The sequence below is a fragment of the Macaca fascicularis genome, chromosome 2 (assembly GCF_037993035.2).
Source record: "Macaca fascicularis isolate 582-1 chromosome 2, T2T-MFA8v1.1".
NCBI lineage: Eukaryota > Metazoa > Chordata > Mammalia > Primates > Cercopithecidae > Macaca > Macaca fascicularis.
Genome location: NC_088376.1, coordinates 168,709,900 through 168,736,271, shown reverse-complemented (window position 1 = coordinate 168,736,271; position 26,372 = coordinate 168,709,900). Strand labels below are relative to the sequence as shown.

Below are 26,372 nucleotides of genomic sequence, written 5' to 3'. Positions count from 1 at the left end.
CATATTGAGATATCTAAAGCTTCTTCAAGCTCCAAGATACAGTGATTATGATTCTATAATGCTGACATTTGCTTTGTCAACACTTAAAGCAGAACTTTTCAACTTCAAACAATAACATAACAAGTTGCTGTCACAATTACACTTATATAAATCTTTAAGCAGATGTGCATAACAGCTCTTTACAACTACTATCACACTGGACAACCAAAGCTTATGAGGTTGTTATAAATCCCTGCAGCAGTAAATTCTACAGTTAATTATATCCTATAGGAAAAAGTACTGTCCATTTTTAGAATTGATTGACTCTTACTTTCCATATCTGTTAATTTTGCACCCAGCTATAGGCTTTAAATAGCTCCCATAACTTTACTCATTAGCCCCCACTCTGTCATGACTTCTATGTCCCACCCTTCTGACCTTGCCCATTGAGTTCACTCTTACTGATGTAATCAAACGTGCTTCATTGTAGTTACATTCGTCACAGTGCTCATTAGAATTATCATCATTCCTACAGCACCTCAGTTCAATGAAACTGTTTGCCTGTGCAATTTGTTGTTATTTTAAGTTCTTCAGCTAGAATTTAAAAAATCTAGATGGACAATTTTATTTTATCTGACCAATAAATACCTACCCAGTCAAGTGACTCTGAAAAATTGGTAAGAAATTTATTAGAGCAAAATCTTAAGTCTAGAGAGAATTCTGTAAACTTGGACAGCAGCATTTCACTGACCTTGAATCCACAGGTTCAAAATTTATTAGTGTCAAGTTAGTCTTTTAAAACAATCCATTAAAGCAATAAGCATAAAATATGTATGATTTCTATTTATGTATGTGTTGAATTTAATAAATTAGTCAGGAGTCGAGGTATTTTTAAAGAAATATTAAATCTGTTCCACATTGAGCAATTAACTGACTTTCTAACCTTAAATATTCTTTTGCTGTAGTTAAAACCTTTTCTCTTTTTAAAATAAACAGAGTACGTAAACTGTAAGGTGGCAATGTAGTTCACTGTGACAATCTATATATTCCTTAATGTTTGTTCTTTTTATGGTCATGGTATGTAGAAGTAAATAAATGTATAATAGTTTAAAGTCCAGGAATTTTTGCCCAACTAAATTCTAAACACATAGCTTAAATAAAGGGTTGAAAGCTTGGCATCTCATCATTGCTGTTTATATGTTATAAGGTTTGCAGTGCCACCTTATAAAAGATATAGTTGTTTATTTTCATGTCCAATAAGTAGTGTAGGGTTTCAGGACTGAGAATGGATTACAGATTGTTCTCTCCTGGTTATTTTTGGCTTTAAGTATATTGATCATTTTATCATTTTCTTGTTTTAAACTACTTTAAACACAGCACAAATGTTATTCTCATCATGCCAGAAATGGGTTTGGAATTGATTCTGAGTTTCCATCAATTTTACTCTTTGCTCTTTGTGAGAAGTTTTTCACTTGCTTAAATTTGAAAGAATAGTTTTGTTTAAAAGATGTCACAGTACAACATTTTGAGATCCTTAGCTGCCCAGAAAAACTCAGATTTTCTGCTTTACAAAAGAATAAAAATCATTGCATTTATTACCATGGACTTTATTGAAATCAGTGAAGAATATTCATACGAATACAGTTTCACGAACTTCCTCTCTCTCTTTCTTCATGTAAGTGTTTGACAAAAGCATGTATCTTCTGAGAAGCCGGCCTGATTGGTCCAGGTTGGCACTGTTTCAGTATTTGGCCTACGGCGGCTGCTTAGGAATAATTTCGTCTCATCCTCTCTATTTTCCTGGACTGTATCAAACTCAGACACGTGGTATGCAAAGGAAATCCAAGTCTTTTAAAAATGCTATTTCTTTTGGTACTAAAGCCAAGACCATTTCTACTTTGGCCAAATGATCTTATCAAGATTTAACAAGAGATATTCAGTAATATCTCCAATCTGTGAGAAGACATTCCACTAAGGAAGATAATTTATTACATACAGTTTACATATATTTCTGCACTTGGTACCAGGAAGAGACATGATCAAACTTATTCTATTGGTACCCAAAACAATGTAACACTGACAAAAATTTTGTGGCAATTATTCATTTCAATTAATTTAAAAAGAAATAAACAAGTAGCTCTTCCCCCATTAAAACAGACACTGGAAATCTAATTTCAGTTATTGCTGAAAATATTTTGGCTTCCACAAAGGCACCTTACTAACACACCTACTTTGCCCTCCATTGCGCTGTCACAATTCAGAGCTTGTAACATTTTATTCAGGTTCTCTGGACTAATTAGATGAAACAACTGCATTACAGTATTAAGATGCTTTTGCAGAAGCAAATGAAAGGAGTTCTGCACAGTTCGGATAGCGTGGAAGATCTGCAATAAATATCACCAAAATCCTGCATGTGCAGTATATTTTTCTACATTTACAAATTAGCTAATGAATAAGTGTATTCCACAATAACTGCTAGGATTTAATCTCACACTTAAGAATATCAACAAACACAGGGAGAAATTTAGATAGGTAAACTCCATTTCCCTTCCCACCCCACCCTTGTGCTCCTCCGCACTGTTTGCATTTCAGAACAAATGCTTCATGTCTCTCGAAAAGCGCCAGGAAATCTCTTCTCTAGCTATGCAGGCCTCAATTTTATGTGTGTAGTATGACACACCTTAAAAGAGAGCCCCACAAACTAGAGTGGGACGTTAATTTAAATACAGACTTAAGGAGAAGAGCTCCATCTACTGAATCAGTTAGATCATAGTGTGTACCCTATAGCTATCCCATTCACTACTTTCAACCACTTAGAGGCTCTGGAGAGAACAGAAAAGTTACAGACCTGAGCAACCACAAAAAACAGCTTTGAGCCTAATGCCATTTTGGATATTTCTCAGATACCCTGAGCCCCTTTCCTTTGCCCTTCTGATTTTCAAAGCTTTCCATGTTGCAATATAAAATAAAAATGGATGTTTTGCTATATGAACCATCTCTTGGAGGTAGAAAGTCATTGGTTGTTGAAGGAAACGCCTCAGACAGTTGAAGAGAAAGCTCCAGAAAGAAAATCTCTACCTGGCAGGTTGGGCAGCCTAGGTAAGAAGTGAAAAGAAGAGTAGCCTACTTACTCCTCCTGCCTTGCACCGCTGCTGGGGAAGCCTGCAGCCACCCAGGATCAGCTCTTCTGGCCTCTCCCCGGCTGCACAGTATTGTTGTGGCATTGGGGATTTGCTGTGGCTTCGTAAGATTATGGGGATGTGCTTCAGCAAGCCAAAAAAGTCACAAACAAAATTCAAGGGGAAAAAAAAGTATAAAAACAGCTGATCTTACTAGAGAAGCTCTTGGCATTTTCCTACATATGCCACAATTTTCTTTGGTATTTCCTGGTTCTGTGATCAGAAAAATTATCATATCATATTTATTATTGTTGTTTTTTTCAGGGTTGCTGGTAGTGACGGGCGGTACAGTGAGGGCAAACAGATGGATCGAGGAGAAGCAAAGTAAAGATTACTTCTCCCACTTGTTTGAAAGCTTTCCAAGAGATTGCAGGTTAAAAAGTCTCTCCTTCAGAATACTGAAGACATACAGATATCATATATAGGAAAAGGTGGCCATACTCCTTCTAGATTGGGAAAGAAAAAAACTTCTGACATAGTTAACAGATTTGGAACAAAGCAAACTGTATCAGAAAAAACTTAAACGTTCACATAGGTGCATAAAATTCAGCAGCGTATAAGACTTACAAAAATACTTTATAAATTAAGATAAAATATTTGACTATAAATAGGTGTTAAGTATATATATAACTGGATAAAAGCAATTTCAGTGAATTTATTATAGAAAAATAAAATACAATGAATTAACAAAAGTTTTACAGTAACGCTAACCTTTTCTCTTGTAGATTAAAATAGAATTAATGTAAGTGTAAAGTGGACTCATGTATCCCTGTGGGTGTGAATGTATATATATACCTGCACAGGTATTACTGACTGACACTGAAAGGTAATATGTTGCAAAGAAATTCAAACTTTGAGAATTATTTTAAATTGGGTGTTTAAAATATCAGCATTAACCTGGCAGGTTTCTTTATCTTTCTTTCTTTTTAACACATTTTCAGGTTCTGTTTTAAAGCACGAAAAGAAAAACAGATTAGAAAAGCATTGCACATCAATAAGTATTTTGTAAAATAATTCATTTGCATTTATTAGAATATTCAGTTTTCAAAAAACGGCTAATTGGATTTTCTTCAAGCCTTTTCAAGACAAGTTCAGTTCTGTGTCAAGGATAACTATGAGAAATTTCACCTCAAAAGGTAATTGGTTTGGGTAGTTATAAAGGCCTGAAAAACAAGATTATCTCCACCATAACTATAACAAAACAGCTAATGAGTAAGTATATTCTGGTAAGAATCGATAAGAATTGCAAAGCCTGAGAGGGTCATCGCAGACTTGAGAAAGGTAACCAAGTGAGGAAACATCAAACAGAGTTAAAGCATTCTGAAAAACGGAAAGTGTTAATAATCACTGACAGGCAAGAATATTCTTCGATAGTGATGACAACAACAAAACAAAACAACTAAAAACAACTGGAAATACACATCTCCAGAGGCAAAGTATGACTACTTATTAAGCAAGAGGAGAACCTGCTTCTTTGTCATTCCCTTTGGAAGCCTAGGGTTTTTTAAAAAAAAAAAAAAAAAAAAAGGTTGCACAAAAGATACATGTGTTCATTTTCTGGTATTATTACAGGCCCACCTAGATTTAGCTTTCGATTCCAGATGAGATCAGGCATGTTCAGACTAGCACATCTTTGCTCTGTAAGCACAGAGCTGCTATCATTTCACTGGCAAATTCTCGTATCCCCAAATTTATGCATAATAGATACCCTTTAAAATCTGCAAATTTTCTATTTCAGTGAAATACCTCATTGAGTTAATTTTTTTTCTTAATTTACGCTGCTAGTATTAAGCTGAAAAGTTAAGGCAGGCAACTCCTATAAAAAGGAAAGTTGAATAGTACTTACCCTAAGTGTAATGTGCAAGCCTTAATGGGGCAATTTGCTTTTGCCTATGATATTTAGAAAGGTGTCCAGGTCTAAACTCAGCTCTCGCCTTTTTCCCTTCTGGAAAACTGAACAGACCCACAGAAAGTGCCTCTGCGAAAGATCACACAAATCAACAGCCTTACCTGTGGCCATTCAGAAGACTGCACTTTGGTGTGTGTTTAAAACTATGAATAAAGTCAGATACAGCGCATGCTCAGCAGGCAATTTAAAAATATTTATAACATTGTTGTTTCAAAAACAAATTTCCTCAAACAAAGCAAAACTCACATTTTTTTATCCATGCCAAGTTTAACGTTCTGAGACAAAGCTGTTTTGGAGTTTTCCGCTGAAGGAAAAAAGGCTTTTAAAATTTTTTGTTGAACGAAAAATAGTTCTCTCTTCCCTTTTGGGTATGCTTAAAGGGGTGGAATAAATTTTTCTCCAAGTTTCAACAAAATTCACCTCTGCCTATGATAAGGCATTGCAAATTTAAGGTCTGTAAAAAACAATTTTAGAGAAACTAACAAGAAACTAAAAACTATGGGTTTAAAGAATGTAATGGTCATCTGAACTTTCAAGGCAGTCTTGCATGTAACTATACAAAAATTATATCCTGATATAAACAGGATATATTATGTATAGATAAGAATAATGTGTATACAACCATATGCATACCTAGAGAAGTTTTATTTTTCTTTTGCTAACTAAAATCAGAACTCTTTAAAACTGAAAAAGAAATACAACAGAAATTTAGGAGAAACCCAGTAATAATAGCAGCACAATTCCTCTGTTTTTCATAGCAAGCATGGAAAAGAAGGCAATCATAACAATTGATTAAATTTTGAGATATATAAAATAAAAATTCGATAAAATAAGGTTTTTAAAGTATGAATTGCAGTAGAAATGCCTGTTTGTTTCGTTCCTGGTTGAAAATTTCTTTCTCCTCCTTGAATATCCCTAAGCATTCCATTTTACCATCTATCACCAAACCCTGAACAGCTCGCAGATCTCACAGATCTTATTTAAATCTCGTACTTAATTCTTAAGTCTCTGAATGAATTTCAGCTCCTGCTCTACTTTCCAAGGGTGCTCAGCTGGCCTCACAAAAGCTCCACAGACACATCGTTCACTATCTCTGATGCTTTCAAGCTTAACAGAGGGTGCCAAAAAAAAAAAAAAAAAAAAAAAAAAAAAAAAAATCAACGATTAAAAAAAGTTTATTAAAGTGAAACTAGGATTGCAAATTTGAAGAAGTTGCTTCTACTTTTATTTCTCTCTCAACTCAGCACAGGTGTTTCCTAACTTATACTGCCCTGCATGCTGATGAAGGGGAGGGTTAAATTAAGGTGAGGGAGTGGGCCAAGCGCAGACCAACAAGCATTTAGGATCTCCAGCCTCATGTGTTAATGGATGTGTTTAAAAATGGACCCCCCAAAAAGCCCAGAATGAGGTTTCTTTTTGGCAAATAATTAAACCAGTATACTGAAATAATTAAAGCTTTGTCTTTAAATAAAGCATCAGATCAACAGAACAAAAACAAAGATAAAAATTGCACACACATATGCATGCGCGCACACACGCTCTGACACACACAGATACGCAAAACTAGTGGGTGAGGGGAGAAGGAAATTAAATAAAAGAAAACAAACAGAGTCCTAACAGGCCATTCTCCGAAAAGGAATCTAAATAAAAAGTCATATGATATCTGATAGTGCAGGACACGTCGCCAAGAACTGGAGCGGATTGCCTACAGGAAGAAAGGGCCAGTGTATTCCAGCTCAAAGAGCTTTTCTTTCCTCCTCCTCTATTTTTTCCCCTTTTCTCCTCGACTGTGAATGTGTTACTCTCAGGTCAGATCCACGAAGAATCCCAGAATGACAGCTATCACCTGTCACTGTACTCTTGGCGGCACAACTAGCTGATAGGAGCTGCCTGAGCTGGGATCAAGAAGAGCTAGTGCAGCTTTCAGTAACAGCCTCTTCTCCTAGTCCCTCTGCTCCTTTCAAAGACCCCCTTGGTCACATCAAAAACAGACCAAAAGGAAAAAGAAAAAAGAAAAAAAAGCGGAGGGGGGGGGGAACCAAATGAAAAATTAAAAATGCAGGGACAACAGCCCACAGCAACAAAAGAATTCGGGGGAAAAAAATAAAATACAAGCAAAAAGGAAAAAAACAAAAACAAAAACAAAACAACTCTTGCCTTCAATATAAAACTTTTTAAAGACTGAGTTTCTCTTATCTGGATGACATTCTTTTTAAAAGTATTTTTCTCCTTAGGAACTATTAAAAGCATTAAAAAATTCTACAAAAATACAGAAAACTCTGAAAGCAATTCAAGAATTTTCCTAAAGAAAACATGTAACTGTAAGAAGTGAGTTACCCTGGAAAATTCTGGATTTGCCAAAAGTTCCCTTAGTTCTAATATCTTTCAGCGAGTTCAAGTGCTAACACTGGCCACCTAGTACTTGTTTTTTCTCTGAGGGTCATGACTGAGGCAACACATACATAGTAAGGTTTCCCGAAAAGACTCCTTGTTATCAAGTTACTTCAAACATAAGGCACTCACACCTCCCAGCCAGGAGGGTTTTTTGATGAAGCATCAAACTCTGCCCTGATATATATTACATCCTTAAGAAGCAGTTACATAAATGCATTCTATAATTATGGAAAATGTATATATCTATATTTTCCCCTACATTTTCCCTCCCCAGGGATATGAATAGATTTTATTTTCAGTTAACAGAAAAAAAAAAAGAAAAGAGTTTCTGATTCTTGAAACAACTGTTGTAGCTGTTTTCCACTTAGCAAAACAGTTATCTGTAGTTAGGAACGGTACATAATATATATTTAAGGGTTTTTGTACAGCTTGAGAATTGTTCCCCTTGTTTAGTTTTGTATCTATAATGTACCTTAAAAAGATTTCTAAGTGACAATCAACATATAAATGCATTAAGAGGAGAACTTTCAGAAAGAAAACATTATCCTGGGTTTATAAATCCAGGATATTAGCATAAAGATATAAATGTACAGCATATATAAAAGAAAAATTGTTTACTACATTTTACACATACAGTTCACATATGATTTCTTTTTTCTTTTGTTGGAGCATTAATTTGAAAATGATAAGCATTCTGAAATGTTTGCTATAACACAAATTCATGGTAAAAATATACATGCATAGGCAAAAATTGAAATGGAGAACACAAAGCTACGTGGCAATCAGAATCGTTGACAAAATCTCCATCTAGACTATATTTTGCTTGAACTAGTGTATCATAGATGGGGCAAGTAATCTCTCTGGGGGTTTTGTCATTTACATAATTAGAAACAAGAATAAAATACAAATATCTGCTCCCTTACTATCTTTTCTTAATAACTGACAAGTCACACAAGTGGTACCTTTTAAACAGATGGATGCAAAAACTTGTGAGATCGAATGAACTGATGTACCCCATTGGTATTTTGGGAACCCAAATTCCATAATTAACTTTTTACTCAAGTGGCAAAAGTAGAAGATGTTCTAGTCACCAAATGGATTATTTGATGGACTTTGGTTCTTTCTTCCACAAGATTTTGGCGACCCAGAAAGGGTAAAGAGATGATAACAGAAGATGCATCCTGAACAACTTTTATTGTGAGTAAAAAAAAAAAAATAGCATAAAGTGAGCATAAGAACAGTTGGATTTGGAAAGATTAAAAGAGAAGAAAAGAGCAACATATGCAACTTAGTCTTTTTCTTTTTAATTTTTTCATGAACACATATATATATATATTGGGATGATGGGGAGAAAAGATAACTGGATTTCTTTTGAATGTCTTTGTGTCTTTATAGAGTGAATGTTCTGTTCCTGTCTCTTTCTTTTTAGGCGAAAAACTAATAAAAATAGAAAAACATATATCAGACATTAAGCTCACTCCCCCCACCCGCCCCCCCCCACGCACCCTTCCCTTTGTAAAGAACTCTTTGTTCTCTAGTGAAAATGCTGAAAAATCCCCGGGCAGCTACTCCCTGAAACAAGTGCAAAACACTTAGAGGCTTTTGGGCTGGCTGGGAGCCAGAAACCCTCCCGCTGTCTGGTTAGAAGAGGAAAAAAAGAAGAGAGAGGGAGAGGGAGAGAGGGGAAGAGGGAATGGGGGGGGCAGAGAGAGAGGAAGAGAGAGAGGAAGAGAGAGGAAAAGAGAAGGGAGAGAGAGAGAGAGAGAGAGAGAAAGAGAGAGAGAGAAATTGGAGCTTCCTTTAATAGACATAGGAAGCAGCGTTTTTTTCTTTTTCTTTTTTTTTCAAAACTGGCGGTCAAGCGTTAAGTAACTCCCGTCTAAATCCACCTGCTAGAAATGAACTTGGGTAACCCCCCAGGGGTGCACAAAGACAGGGAAGACAGTAACATACTCCATACTCTTTCCCACCCCCCGTTGTACTGCTTCCATTCTTTCTGCTCTCATACACAAATGCCCACAGCTTCTCACGCCGCCCCTCTTACCCCCCAACAACAAACACAGCAAAATACATGCTCCCTCGGTCTCCTAAAAAAAAAAAAGGCTTTTCCATCTCGGTTGCGACACAGTGATAAGGGGTAGCGAACATCTCATACCTGGTGTGAATGCTAATCAGTCAGGAGTTCTCCTTTTCCCAAGACAGGGAACTGTTTCCTTCCAAATTTATTAGAACCTCCTCCACTGCCTCTTTGAAAAACCTTCTTTGTCACCCTCTCCCAAGTCCCGATACTTCTTTAAAAAAAAAATGGCTTCGGAGCTCCTTCTATTCTTGATATTGATTCTCTCTCTCTCCCCCCACCCCTCCTCCTCTCTCCTGTCTGTGTCTCTTCTGAGTGGTCTATTGATAAGTCCCTGGAGGCACTGGGTCAGCCTGCCCGTAGGAAACCAGACACAATGCACAAATCTCCGAGTGCCATTCTGCCATCAGCAAGCAGACCACGTTTAGGAGAGAGAGAGAGGAAAAAAAAACAGTAGAGCAAGAGACAGAGAGAGAGAGAGAGAGAGAGAGAGACACCAACCGAGGGAGGGAGAGAGAGACTGAGAGAGAGAGAGGAAGAGAGAGGGGGAAGAGAGGGAGAGAGGGAGAGAGAGAGGCAGAGAGAGGGAGAGAGAGGAGAGACGGGGAGAGAGAGAGTGTGTGAGAAAAAGACTGATTGGAACAGGAGGGAGAGAGAGAGAAAAGGAGAAGGAGAGAGAGCGCGAGAGGGAGAGCGGCACTGCCAGTCAGGTTAATCATCCCTACTTTAATTAGCTGTTCGGCTTAGACATAAAACAATTGAATTTGAATGATCTGTCAGCAGGCTCGGCTGAACCAAAGGGGAAAAGCGAATATTACAAAAAGACTGTTGGTGTGTTCTGATAAGCAATACTGCTCGTACTGACAAATCCTCAAAGGGGGAACTATTAAAACTTACAACTAAACAAAAAGTGCAAATACAAATGGCACTAGATAGAGGTCTTTAAAAAATGGAGTTTTCTCCCCTAGTTTCATGAACCATAGATATTTATGTGCAGGTGCCAGCATATTAGGGGTTTTCGTGTAATGTATGAAAGTTTATTAACGATGGTCTAGGAGTGTAGCAGACAGATGCTGCAGAGAACAAGACAGGTACAGTCAGATGCCGAATCTAGATCTTGGAGGGAGATGGATGCTGGAAGAAGAGGCACCGTGGCAAGAGATCAGCACAGACAAAGTCAGTGGGCAGATAGGCAGACAGATTTTAGGCACGGCACGATCTCATCTAAAAAGGCAAAAGTTCTGATGCAATATTAGGTGCAAAACAATCCATCCATCCTCCTCTCCCGGGTGCACTCCAAGGTACAGTTAAAATGGATTAATCTTTGTGACAAACAGAGCTGGCAAGGCAGACTATGGCAGACACTGAAGGCGATTTGCAGACCCAGAGAATACAGAGCTAGAAAAAGCCCCAGAGATCAATCTCTGCCCCTCCCGGTTTAACAGAGAGGAAACTGAGGCCCAGAGTCGACACTAGACACCAGGACTCCAGGAGCCCACCAGGCCAGTGCTCTTTCCACCACACCAGCTAACCTAGAGTATTCTTTGAAGATCTGGCCCAACAGGTATGAAAATCACCCTTGCCTCCCAAATAAGATTACTCCACCTATATATAGTGTACAAACCTCCAATTTTTCAAAATGTTTAAATAGCCAAATGGAAATATAATTACATATATAAATATATTTCCACTTTATATATGTGTTTATGTATGTGTGTGTATATATACACACACGTATATATATACACACACATACATAGAGAGAGAGAGACCATTTTGAATGCTAGGAAAAAGGGATTTAAGTCTTTAATTCATTCTTGGAGAAAAGCAGAAAAATATAATATTGTAGAGGCCTTGTCTCAGCAAGATATAACTTGTGTCACATTTTCAAGCTAATGAAGGCTAGTGGATTGATCTACAGAGACCTCACCCTGAATTTACAATTCGCTCTATGAACATCATCTGCTGTATATCACCATGTGGGAAGATGTGGTTTTCCTCATACTCCTCACTTCTAAAATACAGGCACATTGTGGGTGAAAGAGATTGAGTCTTTCAGCATACTATGTAGCTTTAAAGCACTGATGAGATTTTCCACCTGGAGAATTAGGTGTGTACAACTCTTCCGATATATTTCAATTGAAAATGAGCTACTAAAAAGGGGAAACTATCTTTCCTGCCCACGAAAGTGATGTTATCTTTTTGAGGACACATATGATCACGTTCAGTAAGGATTCCCTTTTGACAATGGGTAACTGAAGGTCTAGTTTTTAAATGGCGAAAGAGGTGTTTATGAAGAGAACAGTGCCATCAGATGTTACTGGAGAGATTAGGTTTCTTGCCCTAAAACAAGACTCAGGGTGTGTATGAAAGCGAAAACCATCTCTCAGTCATGCTTCAGCAACAACGTTGCTACTTAGGGAGAAAGAAGAAAACCGAAAGAAATGTCAGGCACCTGGGAGCCCACTCAAAGACGAGTAATCTGAGAGAAGTCATAGCCAGAGTAATTTAATTTATTTGCACACCAACCTCTTCAACAATGGCTGCTATGCCATGCCTAAAACACATGGCCTACAGTCAATTGATGTGGAAAGGGGGAAGGAATCAGTGATTTTGATAAAGGCAGATCCTTTGGCAAGCCCCAAAGTACCTGATAGGCAAGAGCCCAGAAGAAAGCGGTGGAGTGCTTAGTAAATGTGCGTTGGTGAACGGAGAAAAAAGAACAAGAGCTTTGGAGCAAACACACATTTATATACAACACTGCAAAAGTCACAGCTACTCTGAGAGCCTCAGTTTTCCTTTCTGTAAAAGGTGATGATATTGGTTCCATAGGGTTGTCCTAAGGATGACATGAGCAAACATATAAAGTACCCAGCTAGTCATTACATGGTAGTTATCATGGAGGAAGGCGTACCTTGAGGGTGTAAACAAAACTGTATATTATGGATGTCCTGAGTATGCTATATTCAAAGCATGTAGGTTCACGACATGAAAGCATATAGCAAAGCAAGGATCTAATATACAGACCTCTACTAGAAAGTATTAGCAGTAGAGATTATAAAGTTTAGAACTAAATTCCTAAAATCTAAACTTCAAGGATGTTAGGTCATCTGGGGTTGTGTTATTTCTTTGTTTCCAGATTTTACTATATTTCCTGGCTCATAATAATAATGACGGCCAACATATTACTAATTGGTTTTGCTCTAAGCACTCTGCTAAGCACTTTACATTTTAAAATCATACTTTAGCATCACAAGAACTCTATGAATGCGGTACTACCAATATCTGCATTTCATAGATAAGAAAGCTGAGGTATAGAAAGATTGTATAACTTTCTCAAGATCACATGCCTAGTAAGTGAGGAGCTGGGAATTAAATCCAGGCAATCTGACTTTAAAGCCTGCACTCTCAGCCACAGTACTATACTGGCACACAGTAGGTATTCAGTCAATGTGTGTTGAATGAATGAGCAGATGAAAAAAACACTAGAATTTTTATTTCATTGGAGATCAGTAATAATTTGTGCACAACCACTTGAGAGAATCTTGTTTTCGAATTATAGAATCTGTCCTTCTTCTGTAGCTCACTTCAGGTGTAGTCCTTTGTCAGAAACCAGGGTGAGCCATGTCCCTGCACGGTGTTGAAAATGGATGAAGGGAAGATTGCTGACCATGACCACCCAGGGCATTTAAATATCTGACGGCATTTTCAGCACTTTGAGGGTAGTGTTAGCACAAGGGTTATTAATTGGCTTAATTCCAGTTCGGATAATTACATCGTGTCTCTTTAATTTTCCCCCGACTATGCCATTCTTCACTTCCTGTCACAAATGTGCTCTTTAAAAAAGCATATGAATACACACAAACATATAGTTATATTTAAGGTTTGCATAATCATTTAGGGTGCTTTTTTTTTCTAAATGATCAGTGTATAGTAGCTATGTAATAAATGAATGGGCAAAAGAATTAAAGTCATTGCAAAACAAAGATAACTATTTGAAGCTTTTTGTTTGGCAATGAAATAAACAGATTTTTAAAACATTTCCTTGGTGACAGAATTCCAATCACATTTTTTTTCTCATGGGCAGATATTTCCAGAGCTGATGACCTGCTCATAAGCTGATTTTCTTATACTATATAGTTTCCAATATAAAAAAATACCAATGAAAACTCTGATATTTTGGAGTAGAAAATGAGACTAAGTCCTGAGTGGTAGAGCATACTGAATGTATGGGTTTTCAATGACTTATTAACCCATTTATTAGCCCTGCCTTATTTGGCAGCTTTTTTTTTAAAAATCTCCAAACATATTACTAGAATAATCTTCAAATATAGAAGAAAGGGACAACATATCCTAATTTAATAAGCTTAGGAAAGTTGGACGGTCATAAACAGACACAATCCCCTCTCCTTTTTCCAAAGAATTCTTGGCCTTTGAAATACTGTTTCTACATGATACTAAAGAAAAACTCCCAGAAAAATACGCTTAAAACATGTGCACGAACAGGTAAATGCACCCATGGTAGAACATAGTTTATTAGGCCTTTTTAGTGTACATTTGTATGAATAAGTCATCAAATATAGGGAGTACAGAAAATAAGAGAATAGAGGGTTAATTTATTTACTATGCATGAAGGTTTCTAGATCTTTGCTTCTTCAGCTTTTAGTTCAAAATTCCACGCATACTCTGCACATAATAATAAATGCCATATTTCAATATATCTCATAATTTGATTTACTTTCAAGCATCTTTTCTGGTTCAGCTCTCCAAGACTTCCTCCTTATAAACTTCCTCCAAATTATTTTTTGTGGCCCTCTGTAAAATATCATTTAAAGCTGGTGTTCTTAAGATGACTCTCAAGCTATAGAGAGATTTGTATCCAACTAGTCCATATTTCCTTTTGAGAACCAGTGGTCAAGTCCTATGCTCTTATCTGAGAACAAGACACAGTACATATATAAAACAGCCCTTTCCCACCTTTCGGACCCCTGTGATAATGATAGCAGTCTCTCAGTGACTGTCCTCCGGTTAGTTACTCATTCCTTGAGACTGAGCTCTTCCAAGACAAGCTCTTTCCACTCTACCTGGTATATTTAATGTATTGTCCAGCATCACACCTGCCATGGTGGTAGATGATCTCCCAGAAAAGCTGGAAGCAACAAATTTTAATTCTCTTCGTTCTTCATGTGTAAATACAAATTTTTCTGTGTGTCAAGTTTTCAACATGTAAAAGGGGCATACTTTATCCTAAGATTAGTGATGTTTGGAAAATAATATCTGAGGGTATAGTATTTAAGAATTAGCTAGTGAAAAGCACTTGTTTTGGTTATTTTCATAGTATTGCCTCTATTTTTATAGCAAGAAGTACTTAGAAAACACGTTCTAAATTCAAAATTTAAGTGAATTTTGAATTCAAAAGAATAGTGGACAAGATTTATCTTGAATATTAGAGATGGTAAGCACTTGGTTTTTACATGCCATTTAGAAACAGCCTGACAGATTTTATAGATGCAGAAGGTATTTAGGAAACTCTCTGGTTCTCTCAGTTTACAGAGAAGAGCTGAGTGGCAGAGAGATTTTATCTGACAAGCTTAAGGTAAAAAAACTTGGTAGAAGTGAACTAGTGCTGGAACCCAGTCTGTCTGTCCCTGGTTCCACACTCTTCTCACTCATACTTCGAAAGATGGCTTTTATACTCGATTCCAGATTCCTTCTCTTTTGGACATATTTTAGTGAAGGAACTCTTAAATCCTGGTGCTGAGAAAGGGGTACAATATTCCTAATGTAGTCTGATAAACACACCACAAAGGAACTATAGTAGGCTGAAGAATGCCCCCCCCCAAAGATATCCATGTCCTAATCCCCAGAACCTTTGAATGGTACCTTACATGGCAAAGGGGTCTTGCAAATATGATTAAATTAAGGCTATTAAAATGAGAAGATTATCCTGGATTTTCTAGGTGGACTCTAACTGTAATCACAAAGGTTCATATAAGAGAGAGGCAGGAGGATCAGAGTAGTAGTAGGAGATGTGATGACAGAAACAAGAGGTTGGAGTTATTTGAAGAAGGGGTCATGCACCAAGGAGTGCAGGGTCCTCCAAAAGATAGAAAAGGCAAAGAAATGGATTATCCTTTATAGCCGCTAAAAGGAACCAGCCCTCCCAACACCTTTACTTTAGTACAGTGAAACTGATTTGAGACTTCTGGTTTCAGAACTGTAAGAGAATACATTTGCATTGTTTTAAACCACCAAGCTTGTGATAATTTGTTATAACAGCCATAAGAAATTAACACAGGGACCGTCAGCTACCTTGATCTGGACATAATCTTTCAACACAGCTGAAGTATTTCTTAGCCCTTTAAAAGAATTATTTTAGCAGATATATTACCTTACTGGTTCAAACTGAGCTTGTGATACAAGAACCCTTACCAGTCTTCAGAAAAACATTGACTAGGATAAGTCAAGGAGAGTCCTTTCTCCTGACACTAAGAGCTTCCTTCTAAGTTGACATAAACCAATCAATCTAATGCTTGTTGGTTAATTGATCAGTTGGCTGCAGATCCATCTAATCACATTTGCCTACGTCCTATCTTATAGTAACTCTTCACTGGTGGTTTGGCAATTGTATCTCCAAGTTAATCTACAACAGTAGCTCTAGTTAGAAGCAAAGAGATGGGTTTCAGTGTCCATTTCTTGAGTGCCAGAGACCTAAACGCATTCAGAAGTGAGTGCGCTCTTGCTAGACCCCCACCCCACACTTTTTTCTAAGCTTTCTTAACAGAAGTCACAAAAAAGAAGCATGAGGCAGCCTAGGCAAAAAAACAAAAACAACCTCCCCCTGCTTTTTTTTTTTTTTTTTTTTTTTGGAGACAGGGTCTTGCTCTGTCACCGAGGCTGGAGTGCAGTGGTGTGATCACAGCTCACTGCAACTTCAACCACCTGGGCTCAAGGGATCCTCCAGCCTCAGCATCTCGAGTAGCTGGGTGTGACCACAGGTGTGTGCCACCATGGCAGGCTAATTTTTACATTTTTGTAGAGATGAGGTTTTGCTATGTTGCTCAGGCTGGTCTCAAACTCCTGACCTCAAATGATCCTCCCACTTGGGCCTCCCAAAGTGCTGGATTACAGGTGTGAGCTACTCCACCCAGCCCCTATTCAAACTTTATTCTAATAAGACTCTTTTGCCTTAGTGTGTCATTGCCATTCAGTTACTGCATACATTCTATAGGATAGTGCTCCTAAAAGAGTAGTCCTTGGGCCAGCAGCATCAGCATTGCCTAGAAACTTGTTAGAAACGTAACTTCTTGTGTCTTATTCTAGACCTACTGAATCAGATGCTCAGAGGTGGATGTCTGAGTGTGTATATTTTAACAAGCCCTTCAGGTAATTCTAAAGCCTAGCTGAGAAAAACTGTCATAGGACAAATCTGTGAGGTTCATCAAGGCTAACGAAAAAACACGTTGGACTCTGAGTGAGATCACCTGCTAATCTAGGTGTCATGGTGACTCTGTCATTTGCCAGCTATGTGACTTTAGGTTATGTTCTTAGTCTACTTGTCTCCTCATCTGTAAGACGGAAATAATAATAATTAATAATAATAAATTGCTTTATGTGAAAAGTTAATGTAGGCGTTAACAAGATCATGCATATGAAAACACTTTACAACCTCAGGGTTATTATTATAGAAGAAACATCAATTTGGATTGCAAGGATCCTGGGACCACACTGTTGGTGATATTGCCTTGATATTTAATATTAACTAGGGCTCCCAGGTAGTAATACGGAAAAAAAGTTCAGGAAGCTCCAGATGTCCAATTCTCCAGGCCAAACTTAAGGTTAGAAGTCTGTAGAGGTTTAAAGGGTGTGATACTGAATGGAGGATCTGCTGGCATTATTAGTCTCTAGAACTAAGTGCTAAATTTCTTGATTTGAAAGTCAACCTATTTATCAGGTAGCAGAATTTAGTGACAGCTTTGAATTCTGTATACCAGTGAAAGTCTATGGCTTGTGGGATTCAGAACCACAATTCTTTATCAATTTCCACTGACATTCAGTGTAAAGTGGCCATGATCGCTTTCATTTCCATACCATATTCTCAAATAAGTAAGAAGCTCCAGGGAGCTCACTCAACAATTGATTATAGTCACATATTTTTTCAATAGAAAATATATATATCCTGGTATGTGGGAAGGATGGTCCTGATCTGGACTGAGATCTTTGTAGATGTTCAAGTCCAAACTCTGAGTAGGTTGAAAACAACTCAGATGCAACCAGATTAGACACAACTATGATTTTCATGGAAAATCATCAGAATTTTATCCAATCTCTGAGGAATGAAAATTTGCAGTATTTCTCAACAGCTCTATATATGTGGAGAAAACCACCTCATCAAAGAGAACAATCTCTTTTCCTTCTTTCGTGAAATCATACTGATATATGACTTTTGGCCTGAGGGCCCATCCTTCCTCTGAAGACTCATGTGTGCACATCACCTTTTGGCAACCCCCCTGTGCCTTGCAGGACAGTTGTGTAGCAAAGATTCTGTTTGGGTTGCTGTTTCCTCTGAGCCAGTCACACTGGTGCATCAGGAGATGCAGCTGTACCTTTTAAGAGCTCTGTGTCCTTAAGCAAATCATCTGTCCTTTTAAATTTCATAGATTTTTCTTTGTAAAATATGAATAATATGTGCCTTATCAATCTTACAAATTGTTCTGAAGATCAAAATGGATGATGTATCCAAAATGCTTTATAAACTAATAATCTCATTTGGTTGGTGTTACTGATTTGGTTGGTGTTATTTACTCTTTAGCAGGAGAGTAAAGATATATACAGATATATTGGGTATGGTAGGCTTGAGTATTTTTAGACATCTAAGTTGTATATGCCTCCAAAGTTCCCCCTGAACTTACATCCCTTTGTCAGGTTACAGCTAAGGTGGTAACTAAGGATGTTAATTTCCTTTAGGTCCCTATAGGATCTCCATTTTGATCATGATTAGTTTATATATGAAACAGACACTGCTGCAGAATTTACAATGTTTCCATTCTGGCCAACTCAACTTTGAACATATTCCCTAAGTAAGAACAAATTAAGTACTATAAAACTTAAAAAAACACAGCATCCAAAGCTGGTATTGAGGGAGTGAAAATATCTTCAAAGGCTACTTCTTGATTGCTTAATATAAAAAATCTACTTAGAAATGTCCACTAGTTCAACAAGTATTCTTGAAGGAAATCTGTAACAAAGCTACCGCACATCAACATTTGAAAGAACAGAAACATGTAGTCTACCACAAAACAAAGTATTATTGCTTGAATTGTCCAAACTTTGTTTAAACAAAATTGAATTTCGCTTAAGTTGAATTCAGTGAAGAGCTCATAATGCATTATTGCTATTTAGATAGTTGTCATAGTATGTGGTACTCAGTAAGTCCTCTAAAATGGAAGGGAAATTAACTATGTGGTATAATTTCAACATAAATCATTAATTGTGGAAAGAATATCTCTGAATATATTGAATTGCTATTTGAATCTTTAATTGTGTATACAATTCTGTCTTTTCTGCTATGCATCCTTAACTAGACTATATGCTCCTTGAGGACAATTCCTGATTTACACGTCTCCAAATTTCCTTCTGCCTTCAGTACGGTGGTTTTATAAGTGGCACTTGCTTTCAAACTATCTGCTGTTTAATTATATTCACTTTTTATTGGCTTTTCTTGGGGGGCAATTTATGCACATAAAGTGTCCATAGATAAATGCATCATTATCACTGAGGTGAAAGTTGTGATTCTTAATTTTTTAAAAAAAACATGCATTGGGCCACTTATTTTTCCAATGTGACACTTAACCTAATCACAGAAGTGAATAGAAAAACATGATTCTCTTTTAAAAGGCACACTTTACGTGAAACCATTTTAGGAATTCAGCTAATGTGTCAAGTATAGTCATTCTGCATGATGATGGTGATGGGGAGGCTCTATGTACTACAGTTTTGACAGAAAATATTTTAAATTAAAGCAAGCTACCCAAAAAATTACATAAACATAAATATGCACTCTCCCACAAACACATTTGCACATCTTTAAACTTAGATTAATGCAAAGAAAAGATACATTCTTTTGTTCTAGTGGAATACAAATGACGAAGACTAATAAATGAATAAATAAAGCTCTAGATAACCAAATCAATGTCTGCTCAATTCTGGTCAAGGAGGTGAAGGGAGGTTTCCCTTTGAGTCAGAGAATGTAGTGGATAAAAAGGACGTGAATAGCTGGGGGGATTTCCTGAGGCCATTGCAGACCAGCTCACACACTGTTAAGAGGCTCATTTTCATGAGACTTTTGGTTGCATTTGTAACACTTGCTCTAGGTCCCCTAGAGCATTAAGTGCCACATCACAGCACTACAATAACAGGACTAAATGCGAGAAGGTACATTACAAGGTTCTTTTTCTTTCAGCTCTAAATATCCAGGAGTTTGTAGATGTTCTCAAGACTGTTTTTTCCCCTTCGTTTTTCCTTCTCCCCCAATCCCCACACACTCCCTTCAAATAGAACTAAGTGGAAAGGACTGCTGTTTTTTAGGTAAAAACCTAAATTCTTGTACTTAAAAAAAAAAAAAAAAAAACCCAGTTGTAAAATCTGTAATGTAATTATTTCCATAGGTAGGAGATATTTTATTTTTTATAAAACCTGGTCTGACTGGTAAGTTTGTTCTAGATTAGGGATTTAGCTACAGTTTGGTGAGTGTTTGTTCTCTATTAGGCTTGGTGCATATTAATTGGTACATATTTTAACATTTCACTACTGTATTAAATTATTAATAATTTGAAATCATTAGCTTGTACTGACACCATTTTTCTGAAACAGTACCACCTGTTTCTTCTAAGTTTGGTCCAGAACAAAAATCTGAAATCTAACTTGTCAAGAAAACAAATGTGTAGTTCAGGAAAAGGATAGTGGCCAGGTGCGGTGGCTCATGCCTGTGATCCCAGCACTTTGGGAGGCCAAGGCGGGTGGATCACCTGAGGTCAGGAACTTGAGATCAGTTTGGCCAACATGATCAAACCCCGTTTCTACTAAAAATACAATAATTAGCCAGGCATGGTGGCACACGCCTGTAATCCCAGCTACTCAAGAGTCTGAGGCAGGAGAATCGCTTGAACCCAGGAACTGGAGGTTGCAGTGAGCCAAGATCGCACCATTGCACTCCAGCCTGGGTGACAGAGTGAGATTCTGTCTCAAAAACAAAAACAAAAACAAAAACAAAACAAAAAAGAAAAAGAAAAGAAAAAAAAGGGCTAGGAACCACCAAAAGAAGGAGGTCCAATGTCCAATGTTAGGATGATTATGCTGATGACAAGGCCATTTAATCTTTAAAACTAATATAAAAGACAGGTATTTCCTGTAGCAGTGCTGAGCTTTACCTCAGGTCTGTGTGACAAAGCCTCATCTCTCCTCTTATACATTCCCAGTCTTCAGACATTTAAAGTCTCTGACTATCCAGGATTTCCTTTGCGACAATAATTAACAAATATATATATGTACATTTGTGTGTGTGCATTATGTTTTAAGCATATAATATATATATGCAGGAAACCTACATCTGCAGTACCACAGTCCACAGGTCAGGACTAGATACTTAAGATTTCTAAGGAAGTGATCCAAATATCTAGTTGCAGCTACGTAGATTTCATGAAACTATCCACAGATTTCAAGAATGCAGTGAGGGGAGAAAGACTATACTTAATATATGGGTATACATACACTATATATATCTCATATATGTATGCCATATGTAAATAATAATAGTCAACCCTCACTAACACAATGTGCCTCATATTATTGTAAGCACTTTACACCTCCTTACTTTGTTCTCATAACGTCTAAGGTAGGTATCATTATTATTATCGTCTAGTTTTACAGATGAGACAAGCAAGGCACACAACTAATAAATGGCGCAGTCCAAGTTCCCGTCTGTGATTCTGTCTTTTTCATGGACCTTTTCCTATCTGCTGCCTCCATGAGAACATATCTGACCTTTGGCCTATTCATTTTTAGGACTTTGCTCCCTCTTAGGAGATAACAAGTGTAGCTTATCTAGTAGCAGAACTCACATGTTACCCAGCCAATAGTGTACTTAGCTAGGGAACAAAAGACTAAATTTGTGGAAATTCCTCATATTTGTACAAGAGAAAGTCCCAAAGCAAGACATTATGGCCTGGAAAATGGAAGAGATAGTTTGGGCAGGTGGATGTTTTGGGTCTCCCAAATCACAACACACGCTCAATGCGCAACCATCAATACATAAATCCAATTTCATTCAATATATATTTAATAAGCACCTGCTGTGAGCAAGGGACTCTGCTAGGACATAAGCTCTAGAAAGTAGCTACAAAGATTAGAAGCAATAATCCTAGTACTTAGAACATGGGAGAAAAGAAATATCACATAACTAAAACACAATGCAAATAAGATAATACCATAAAGGTTGCTAACAAAATTCTGTAGGTTTCAGTGACTTGAGGATATCATTTGATAGTCAGTGGTGGACACTGACAAAGTTACCTGAAGCAGGTAGTGTTTGAGATGGACTTTGGAATATGGGAAAAATTCCAACAATCAGAAATTGGAGAGATAGGTTTTAGGCAAGGGAAACAAAGAATCAAAGCAAGGGATAGGAAAGCACAAAGTGTGTTTGGGGTCAATTTGATTAGCTTCTAGAATACTCAAAGGATAGCAGTAGGAGTTTGAGATGCTGTGGGTGAAACATGTGGAAATGTCCACTGAGCAGCAGGAAACCCACATCTGCAGTACCAGAGTCTACAGGCCAGGACTAGATACTTAGATCTCTAGGGGAGTGGTCCAAATATCTAGCTGCAGCTACGTGGATTTCATGAAGCTGTCCACAGATTTCAAGAATGCAGTGAGGGGAGAAAGAAAGACAAACTTACATTTTGTGGGCAAAGGGAGGATGGATGAAAGATCATTCAGATGAACAGGAGAACCATAAAAACAGATGCTATGGAGTGTAAAGGTGAAGAATGCTTCAAATGCTTTAAGAATTAGAGATAGATGGTAAAAAGAATCAAATCATCAACAGGATACCTAGGACTGCTGTGAGGAAGAGGTATATTTAAGAGTTGGAGTCCTCATCGCTGTACTCATCTTTGAAAGGACCACCTCTTATTGCTTTCTACCCTTTCCCTAAACTCATGCATGCATACAATCACACACATACACATTTTTCTTCTAGGAAAAATGTTGGCATTATTAACTCTGAAGCAAACTATATCTGGAAGTTTTTAGAGTAGTTAGCAAGATCCAAACTTTATGGTTTGATTTTAATTCAAAAGATAACTGAATTTTTATATGCAGGTTAATTATTCCTTGGTGGGAATGTGAATTTATTTTTATTTTATTCTGGAAGTATTTTTGAGCATTTCCTAACTGCAAGGTATTGTGCTAAATGCTGGGATCAGAAAAATTTCCATAAATGCTCGGATGGCTTTTACCTGGGAGCACTCCTTCCTATGGTTGGCAAAAAGCTGACACCTTTGTGATGATGAGTTTCAGTCCTAGCCTCTAAGGGTTTTTGTGGTCAAGTTATTAAGTGCAATGTTTATCTGTATTTTTTCTGTTCCAAGATAATTTTTAAAAGCTTTGAATTTTTTTTTGTGTCATCAAAAGGTGCTTTAGAAGAATAAACTAACTCAAAGCCAACACAGAAACTGATTCTCTTGCTTTGCCAAAGTGGCAGTGTAGCATGTGAGCAAGTAAGAACACTTTTCTCAAGTATTTAAAACAACTACAGAAATCTTATTCTTCATTGTATTCTCTAAAGAATAAAGGTAAGAAGGAAAGTCAGCTTTTGATAGAGAATTAAAAAATAGCTTTAGCATATATTCGAACCATTAGGTCAAAATGGAGTAACAAAGCCCTGTAGAAGGGGACCCACAAAAGCTGCCCTTGGGACTTACTTATTCACTTATTTGTTTATAGTTTTTGTATATGTATTTTTTTGATACTGCTGTGACATATCGCTTTAGCTCTTTTTCTGTATGTATGAATATTCTCCTACAACATAAAAATCTTGATGTATACATTGTTTAGTAATCTGCATTCATTCTTTCAAGATAAACGTTTTAATCCTACATGGTATTCTATTCTAAGGATATATCAGCATAAAATACAATTTAAACAATCACCTATTTTTGGACATTTTGGTTACATTCTGACTTTTATTCTTTTCAATAATTCTCTGTCCAGTATCATTGGGCATAGTCTTTGCAATTCATTATTTAATGAAAAGAAATTTTTGGAAACTTTAACAGGTAATACCACAAGCAAGGAAACTTAATACAACTACCACAAGCAATGAAAGAAAAGTCAAATGCCTCAAGGAGCCAGGGTGGAAGAGTAAATGAGTGAAGTAGGTGTGGCATAAAATATGGGGTGATAGGGACTTTGTCAAATGGGAGAGAACATGGTTTGTCTGAAGCGAGAAGCTGCTACTCAGTTCCAGATATTGGTGCCACGTGTGGATGCAGATCTAATGTTGTCAGATCTCCAATTTTTCAAGAGAAGCAAGAAAAAAAAATCTAGATTTTTTTTTTTTTTGGTGTGAAATCTCTTTAACCTTAAAGTTTGGCTCAAATTATTTAAAATATTCTATGGACCAAACATACATTTAAAAAAAATTCTATCTGCTAGCTAGATGCAGCTCACAGGCCACTGATTTTAATTAAAGAAAGGGCAAGATGGTGTTTGGAAATATATTTCTAGGTAGAGAGTTAAGCAAATAAAGTTTTACTTCAAGTTTTCCTAGTCACAAGGAATGTAAAATGTGGAGAAACTGAACCTCAACGTGTAAATCTTGAAAGATGGGTAAATACTGCTCCCCACTTAACACCCATGAAGAATTAAATAGAAGAGGCTTCTAAAATGTTTTTAATTTCCCAAAGAAACATGCTTTAATGATATAAAACTCTAACCCAGTGTACTGTATGATGATATCTAATGATAATTTCCCTTCATTTCCCATCGGAACAAACATTTCCCATTAACATCCACCTGCACTACTTCCTTTCATAAAGAGGAGGTGGTATTTGGCTATGTTCTGGTTCTGATTCATGAGAAATCAGCCCAAGCCCAACATTTCTGTTCTTAACAGATTTTGGTTTTTAAATCTGTAGAACACAATGTTTCCCTGGGCTGAGTTCTAGCATGCCAAGTTTTGGCTGGCCACAGACTTTGACATCTGAGTGAAAAATCTTTCAACAATGGCATTTAAACTGAAGAATCAACAGACCTTTAATTATAACACTGCTTGTAATTCCCTCCCTCTCTTATCATGATGTTCAAATTGCCTCAAATCACTAACTGCATGGACAGCATGTTATTTCATTTGCCATTGGAAATATCATAATTTAAAAACTTGGGGGCTTGAGATTGTGTATTAATTTTTGAAAAATCAGTATTACTTATTCACCGTAAATTAAAGAGGCATATGGAACGAAGGTCAAAATTACTGATTCATTAGAAATAAAAAACAAAAACCACTCACCACACTATTTCTCAACTTATCTAAAATGCTCAAGATTTAGATAAAAACAATATTGCCGCTTGGAAATTAAGCATTAAAGATACAGAAATATGGAGTCTCTTTTTAGTGAGATTCCACTAAATACCTCTAGTATCTCTCCATAAATGTTACATGATCATTTCTTAATGGCTTTTTAAAAATGACAAAGTCTCAGATTACCCTGTGTTTCCCTTATATAATAACAAAAGACATTTCTACACTACTAAAGCACACAGGAATCCTTTGAAAGTTTCTGCTTTAGAAACTGATGTTGAAAAAGTACTTAATTTATATTTAACCTGCCTATCTGAATATACTTGCTGGAAAAATTAGGGTTAAAAATGTAAATGTGGGAAATGTTTATTTCCATGTTCTATAGTAGTTTTTGTTTGCTTTTAAATATAGATCTTGGTTATATGTGGAAGACAGGCATAATTTCAGCTCCTTTTTCATCTTGAAGAGAAACCTGGCTCTCAATTTCCAGGAAATATATTTATTTAGACCCAACAATATGCCAGACTTTTATACATCATTTCTAATCTTCATAATAAGTCTACAAGTTGGGTGTCATTAATCTGTTACTGATAAGGACACTGAAACTCAGGTAAATTTAATAATTTGATCAAGGTGATTTAGTTAGTGTCTTTTTGTCCATGAATTTGAAGTGGTAGAATTTGCATGCAAACACAAATATGACTCCAAAGGCTCTGCTTTCTCCTTTAGGAGAAAAAAACACCTTCCTGAAATACTAACATCTTTTCCTTGTGTAATTGACCATCCTTTCTTAATACAATCGGTTATCAGAGCTATCATATTCTTAATTACCATTAGTATTACCTTACGATTCTAAAATTCATCTCTGTCTAGTGTATAGAATTCACATCCTAAGGTTAGGTATAGAAGCTGTAAGTCTCTGATTTCCTGGAGCAGATCTGGTTTCAAATCTTGTCTTTTATTATCCCCATATATACGCTGCATTTATAAAATTATGTCCTAAGTCTTTGTTCAGAAAATATGTAGTGTCTGACATTATTTTGTGTATACAATGCTAAAAAGGTCACATCCAGGAAACTAGTCCTGACCAGCATACAACACTCAAGAAAGGTTCTCTAAGGTAGAATCAAAGGAGAATCCCAATTGAAGTTGTTGAGGGGAGAAAAGATAATAAATAATATTAACAATAATAACTCCATGCATTGAACTCTTAATATTCTTCATCCTATCTATATTAATTCTTACACTACTCCC

General features: G+C 36.8%; 1 protein-coding gene and 1 long non-coding RNA gene across 51 annotated transcripts in view; one reads left to right on the top strand and one right to left on the bottom strand.

The window, feature by feature from the left end:
* ZBTB20 (zinc finger and BTB domain containing 20) overlaps positions 1–26,372 on the bottom strand; it is an 813,376-nt gene that overhangs the window by 110,832 nt on the left and 676,172 nt on the right. For 3 of the 50 annotated variants that reach the window (XM_065539564.2, XM_015445416.4, XM_065539566.2), the window contains exon 1: positions 9,617–9,949. The exons of the other annotated variants lie outside the window; for them this stretch is intronic. The gene's annotated coding sequence lies outside the window, so the exon portion shown is untranslated. Of the gene's footprint in view, positions 1–9,616; positions 9,950–26,372 lie in introns of those variants that run through there. 50 annotated transcript variants of the gene reach the window in all.
* LOC141409730 (uncharacterized) overlaps positions 8,396–26,372 on the top strand; it is a 29,900-nt gene continuing 11,923 nt past the window's right edge. Inside the window, exon 1 of the long non-coding RNA XR_012431689.1 lies at positions 8,396–8,658. This is a non-coding gene — a long non-coding RNA (uncharacterized lncRNA). The remainder of the gene's footprint in view (positions 8,659–26,372) is intronic.